Genomic DNA, 7,180 nt, shown 5'->3' on the forward strand with positions numbered 1-7,180 from the left:
CTAGGCTTTGTTATCTCTTCGTTAAAAATGTTTATTTCACCATGATTTTGAAGGATACTGCTATGGGGTTCACAATTCTAAGTTGGCTAGTTTTCTCTAAGCACTTCGATGTCCTTCCACCTTCTGACTTACATTCAGTCTGAATGTGATGTCTTTGCATGTGATCTGTCTTTTCTACTGGCTTGCTTTTGAGACTTTTTCTTTGGTGTCTTGCATTTTCTTCGTGGTGTGGTTTTCTTTTTTTTTCAAGAGTAGTCTTATTACATATTTAAAGTAAATAATCATTATTAGATCACCTCAATACAATATTAGACCATGTGCTCTCTCCTCTTTTTTACATAGCATAAATGCAATCAATGTTAGGGGGTAAGATGCTTATTTCAAAAGCACTCTTTAAAAAGGAAGGAGGGTTCAGCACTGTATAGTAAATTTCACTTTTATCTTTATGCTACCCAATTTGAACATGTGTAAAACACTATTTTTGAAAAGAATACTTTTATTTAAGTATCTGACTGGAATCTTTGATCAAATCTGAACTACCACTCTGTTCTCTAACAAATGTCTAAACAAAAAAGAGAATTATGCACTTGAAACAGATTTTAAGAGTTTATATTTGCACACAAGTTCTGCCACATTATTCAGCACCACCAAAGTAAAATTCTTGAATCTTCCACTGAAAATGGAAAACCCTCTGTCACCTGTTCCCAGTAAAAAACCGATTGTTGTACAAAATCAGGTGATTTAGTCAGATATGAAGCGTGGAATATGGTCTTTCCAGGTTGAGAATTCATCAAATAAAGGCCATTCTAGAACTACTGTAGGACCAAAGAAAATGAGAAGACCAAGCAGAGTGACTACAGCAAATAACTGGTAAAAGCTCCAGGGAATCTTGCCAGTGACTTGAGGCAAAGAAAGTTTATCCACATCTGCTAGTTTTACGTTTTCCCACTGACTTTTATCAAAACTCTTCATTAAAGGGCTCACGGGCAAATTAGAGGGAGGTAAAGGAGTTTCCCTGAGTACTTTTACTTTTTCCCTGAACTCCTGCATCTGTTGCAGAAATGCGATTGGTTCTGACACGTCTTTGAAGGCCTCGGCAAAGTTAAAGGCCGTTTGTTGTTCCTTCAGGATGGTGTTGAGTGTGTTGATCTCCAGGTCACAGGCTTGCATAACTGCAAGCTTCATGGTCTGAAAGTCGGACAGGATTTCAATCTTCTTTTGCTCTAAGGTGTGTTGTAACTTCTCAAAAAACTCCTCCACTTTATCTGCCTCTTTCGTCAGTAACTGTAAATATTCCCTTTTGCTAGTTTTCAAGGCATTCAAGTGAGAAAGCGCACCTCCCTGGCGCCAGGTCTCAAAGCTCTGGAAGAGAGACTGGAAGGCAGCCCTTTCCCGAGCATAGGCGTCTTCAACGGAACAGAAGACGTGTCTGGGGTGGTCCCCTTGGGTAGCGCAGATCCCGCAGATCAGCTGCGCATCGGTCAGGCAGAAAATGTTGAGAGGCTGCCCCATGTGTGCCTTGCACACTGGCTTGTTGGGAGAGATGTTGATCTTGTTACACTTCTCCACGATGCCCTTCCGGGAGTGATTAACCAGCAGGCTATTGACTCCGGAAGCCGAAGCCTCCTTCCGGCAGGCGTGGCGCTTGAGTGGAGCCGACCTCCACAGTGGAGTCCGCGCATTCCCAAGGTCCCGTCTAAGCATGTTTTGCAAAAGTTGTGCGAGCAATCAAAACTTGAGGATCATCAAACAGACTGCCACAAATTGGGCCCTACGCTCTTCAGGCTGTTTCATCACATCTTCCGTCCCTGAAAGCAGGTGTATTCGGCAGGGTTGCCTTTTCCCAGAGCAAAGGAATCTGTCCCCTCATCCTGCCCTCGATGAACACAAAATCAAAGGAGGCTGCTTTCCTCGGGAGAGGGAGCTGGTGAGGGGAAGCAGGCGCTCTTCCGGTGTCTCCAACTGCCACCGTGAGCCCAGAAGTGGGAGGTTCCCGGCTTCTGCTGGGGCGCGGTGGGGGTGGGGCGCTGCGCGCACGCCCAGAAAGCGCAGAAACAAGGTCCAGGTGACAAAAAGGGCACTGAAGTCTTAGATTACAAAAGTGAGAGTGGTGATTTAGATTTATAAGTAGTTAAGGAAGAGTGGCACACACATGGCAAAAAAATCCTTGCTAGGCAACTCAAAAACTTTGGGATACTGGGTATCTAGCGCTTCCATTTACCATACTTAATTCAAATTAGGCTGGGGTGCATCCTAAGATTCCTTCCTGAAGCAGGATTTTCTATCTTCATCTTCTGGGCAGGAAAGAGGGAAGGGTCAAAGGTACTTTCTGAGTTTTTTGTTTCTTAATAAAGAGCTTAAAATCAATATTCGTTCCCTTCATCTTTGTGGTACATTCTAAATCGTTGTTCTAATCATTATTTCATTATACTTCATTCCATTATATCTAAGCCATACTTGTAGTTTCTAATTTCAATTAGTATGTTGTCCTTGTTGTCCTTTTCTAGAAGTTCTGTTCTTTCTCATGCCTATCAGATTATTTTGACTGTCTCTTGTTCCTTCATCACATTTATGATAACCTCTTTTCTTTCTTTTTAAACACATGAAACATATTTGAGAATCTGTATCTGATAAACACTCCAATAACTAAAGCTTTGTAAGTTTTATTCTGTAGTCTATTATTTCTTTGTTCTGTTACCCATGATGGCTTATTTCCTCATGTGTCTGTGATTTTCAAAAACGATTCTTTATATTACTTAAAATGTTATCTGTGGGAATTTTTTGAGGACTGGACTGCAAAAGCGTGGATACAAAAAAAGATACGCTTTGCTTCTTTCAGGTATCTGAGGGGAGGACACAAGTGCCAACTTGTGTACTCAGTGCATTTTTAACTGAATGTCTTTTTGAGGTTCCCTGCGTTACTGAAATCGGGTGAATTCCAGCCCCAAATCCAAGTTTTGCCTTTATGTGCATGTGAAGGTGTCAATGTAAGAAATATTCAAACCTGCAGAGAATTTTTGTGAGTTTATTTGAGCCAAACTGATGACAATTGCCAGGAAGCAAAATCTCAGTGGATTGAGAAATGCTCCAGAAAATGGCAGTTTAGCACCTTAATTTATACATTAAAATCAAAGGAGGAGACATAAGGGAGTTACAGGAAATCCACTGGGAGTGGATTAGGGAGGTGGGAAGAAGCAAAGGTAGGGGTTGAGAACCTCTCGGATTGGATGAAAAGTAAAATGATAGACACTTTTACACAGGTGAGTAGGGATAGTTGAGTCAACAATTAATGTGATAAGAGTAACTATGACGGGATTTGTTATCTCCTCCTGGTGCTTTGAACTGTCTGGAAAAAGGAAATTTGACATTCCAAATGTATGTTACTATAGATGCAAAAAGAGAATAGAGAGGCTCGGTTAAGGTAAAGACTGACTTTTGTTAGGGAAAAATACTGGCCTAGGGCATGACTACCCACCATGAACTGCTTTTAATTGGAAAGTTTTAATTTCAGACCATCCTATGTGGCTGCGTTAGGTCTCTGAGTTTGTAAGGCTGCCACGCAGGCCTCCCCTGAGCTTGTCAGGTTTCCTATGTGGCCGTTTTTCTTCAACAAGGGTGTGAAGGCCATGCACATTTGTCTCCCCTCACTCTACTACATGTGTGATCTAACATCAGCCCCTCCTATGGTGCATTAGTGTCTGCCATTTTTGTCAGCTCCCCAGTGTCTTTGACCCTCTTTCGGCTGCCATGTTTAGTCAGGGCAAGGGTTCCCAGCGACGTGTGGGCATCCAGGGAGGATCTGCCCCCTTCAGCTCACGCAGGCGCTGTATGAGCTTCCCCTCCTGGCTACGTCAGGAGTCACTTTGCCAAGTGCACATTCTCACAGTCACATACACAATTTTGCATCCTCCAGCAGATCTTCCCTTCAGGGAGGTGCAGCTGTTAACCTGCCTTTGTTATGTAATGTGTCTTAAATGCTGTACTTTTCACCCTGTGGGCACCCTGAAGGCAGGATTGTGGGGGTGTTCCCCTATTATCAGGGGACCCATGCTCTGTACCCTGTTACAAAAGGACCCAAGTTTTGCCATCCTGAAGCTGCTTTTTGCGATACTGATTTTAAGCTGTTTATTAAGAAACAAAGACTCTGGGGATCAGTTTAAGGGGCGGAGGGATCAAGCAAAAAGGAAAAAGGACTCATGAACATGGACAACAGTGTGGTGATTTTTAGGGTGGAGAATGGTATAAGGTGGATAAATGGTAATGGAAAAAATACAATAAAAAAATTTTTTTAAAAAGTTAAAAAAAAAAAAAAAGAAACAGACTCAGAAAGAAACTTGGACCCTCCTCCTTCCTGCCTAAGAGATTCAGATGGAAATATCTATTCCAAGAAGGGAAATTTAGGATGCTCACCCTAGCCTAATTTGAATGTAGTATGGTAAATGGGAGGGCTTCAGGCCGGGGTTTGTATGCCAAGTACCCACTGTGTCCCATTGTTTCTGAATTTCCTTGCAAGAATTTGCCTGCCATGTGTTTTCTGTTCTTCCTCCACCTGCAAATTGCCCATTCTCACGTCTAAACTCTAATACCTTGTTCCCTCTACCATTTTCTCTTATGTCCAAAATGCCATACATACCCAATGTTGCCTCACTGTCTTTGGAATTTTCATGCTAATGTGAATTCCCCATGTGCATGTATTAAAATTTGCTTTTCTCTTGTTAATCTGATTATAAACCCAGGTAGAATGAATATATATATATATATATCCCCCACTGTTTTTTTAATCCTGTTTTAAAGTGTTCTGTCCTCAAAGCTTTTTAGTACTTCCATTTGTTGGTAACAAACCATTTGTTGTATTTTAGTATGTTTTTCTTCATGTTTCTTGTGCTTGGTGTTTCTTATACTTGAATTTCTGAATTTATATTTTTTATCAAATTTGGAGAAACTTTAAGAATTACTTCTTTAAATATTTCTTCTGTCTTTCTCTCCCCAGCCCTCTACACAGCGTGAAGATTCTGGTTACACGTATATTAAGCACCGAAGATTTAGGGCGGGCCCTAAGTCAAATGACTGGTGTTTTTCTAAGAGTAAGGAGAGAGAGATTTGAACATACAGAGATGGGGAAGAAGGTCCTGTGAAGACAGAGGCAGAGACTGAAGTTATGCTGCCACCAACAGAAGAATACTAAAGATTGCTGGCCATAAGAAGGCAGAAGAGAGGCCTGGAACAGATTCTCCCTCAGCTCCCCTACAAGGAGCGAACCCTGCTGACCCCTTGAGTTCAGACTTCTTACCTCCAGAAACGTGAGAGAAAAAACTTTGGTTGATCTAAGCCACTTATCTTATGGTAATTTGTTGCTCCAGTCCTAGGAATGACTACATAGCCACAATTGTCTCTATTTTTGAAGAGAAAATAAAATTTTGGATTGAGAAATATCTGTACTTTCTAAGTCTGTTGGATAATATATCTGATGATATTATAGTTTTCTTTCATTGCAACACAGTGCATTATACCAAGGTAAAGCATTCTTAAAAAGCTATTATACAAACATAAATTTCTCTTCTGTGGAGTGAGAAGTGAGCAAAAGATTGACATATGTCATCTACACAATCTACACAATATCACTTTATCGGGGTACATTAAATATTTAATTTCATGGAAGATATGCAGTACTTATCAAGTTTATTTTTCAAAAACTCTTTGAATCTGTCCAATCAAAATACCACCAATGATGAAGAAAACTAAAACTGACTTTATTGCTTTCTAGGCAAGAAAGAACTACAATCACTCGAAACAAAACAAAACAACAAACAGTGAGTCTCCCTGAGCAGAAATTGAATTAGCTATATGTGTGACTTAACGAAGCAGGTACGCCAAATAAGGCCAGGTTCTGAGTTCAGGCCTCTGGTTGACTCACCAAGGAGCTGTAATTCTTCTTTTCAATTGGTCATTACAAGAGTGAGCACAGTTCTCAAGGAACCCTGGGATGGGAAGTTCAAGGCTCTTGCAGCTTCAGGGTCACATTGCAGGCAAATTAATATGTGTGTGCTTAGAGGCTTGGTGAAATTTCTCTTTAATAAATTCAATTAACTGAAGATACCTCAAAAAAGATACAAAATTTACATTATAGATCCAAACATCAGTTGCATCTAGCATATTTGCATAAACAAATACATTAAAATCACAGGCATTCAAACAGCATATTAAACCTATGTTAGCAAGTTTGGAATTGCAGCCTTTTGTGGAAAAAAATGCTTTCCTTTAGTGTCAAATATTAGCACTAACTTCTTTATGAGAACTTGGAGGGAGCTCATTTTTCCATATTAAAAAGTCTATATATGATTTATTTAATCAAGTAAGACCTCTCAAAACTAATCAAATTCAAAACACTCAGAGAGGTATTTGGGGGAATTTTCTAGAGAAATACTACCTTTGTATGTTTTCAAAGTTTTGAGACTAAAATTTTAAACTACACATAGCACAATAAGTTGTCCTACAATCTGAATGGAACTTTCATGTGTCCCCCAAAAATCTTATTTTAAATATTTTCTCAAGAAATGTTGTAACTTTTCTATGATTTAATGTCTCAAGATTGATAATCTAAATTAAATGGCTGAATTAAATGATAAAATTCATTTTAGGCTTAAGGAGGCTGCTCTAAGATATGAAAAAGATGGAAGCCAGTTGAAGGATACCCTATAGTTTTTAAATAGTTTTATTCTGTGTGTGTGTGTTTATTTTTTAGCTTTGTTTGTTAGTGGAACAGTACACTTCCTTTTCCACAAGTTCGATTTTGTTTCTCTTCCCCATCTGACTTTACTTATGAGTAATGGCATATCGAGTGGATTTCCATGTCCCATGTTGGGGGTGCCCCACTCCTCCCTCTTCTCTCCCTCCAATACCCTCAAATTTGTTGTTTCTGGACATTAGGACTTTCCTGGCACTGTCCCTGTTTCCCACAGATAGGCATTCAGGCCTCTGCATTTATGGTTTGAGGAAGAAAGAAGTTTTCTGGTGCCCAGACTCCAGAAAACACAGTGCCTAGTGGACACCCTTATAGGGCTTACAGAAGTCTGGGTAAGGCTCTGGTGGGGGGAGGCGGGTATTTTCTGGCACCCCTCTGCCCAGAGCCTCCTCCCCACTACCTCATTCCTCTCCCGCTACCTCTGACCTTGGGGCAGCT

At 40.4% G+C, this 7,180-nt stretch overlaps 1 pseudogene; it reads right to left on the reverse strand.

The window, feature by feature from the left end:
- Nucleotides 1-579: 579 nt before the first annotated feature.
- LOC129064641 (E3 ubiquitin-protein ligase TRIM13-like) lies at nt 580-4,564 on the reverse strand (annotated as a pseudogene).
- Nucleotides 4,565-7,180: the final 2,616 nt, after the last annotated feature.

The sequence above is a fragment of the Pteronotus mesoamericanus genome, unplaced genomic scaffold (genome assembly GCF_021234165.1).
Source record: "Pteronotus mesoamericanus isolate MK-2021 breed Mesoamerican mustached bat unplaced genomic scaffold, CSHL_Meso_final contig_169, whole genome shotgun sequence".
NCBI classification, from domain to species: Eukaryota; Metazoa; Chordata; class Mammalia; order Chiroptera; family Mormoopidae; genus Pteronotus; species Pteronotus mesoamericanus.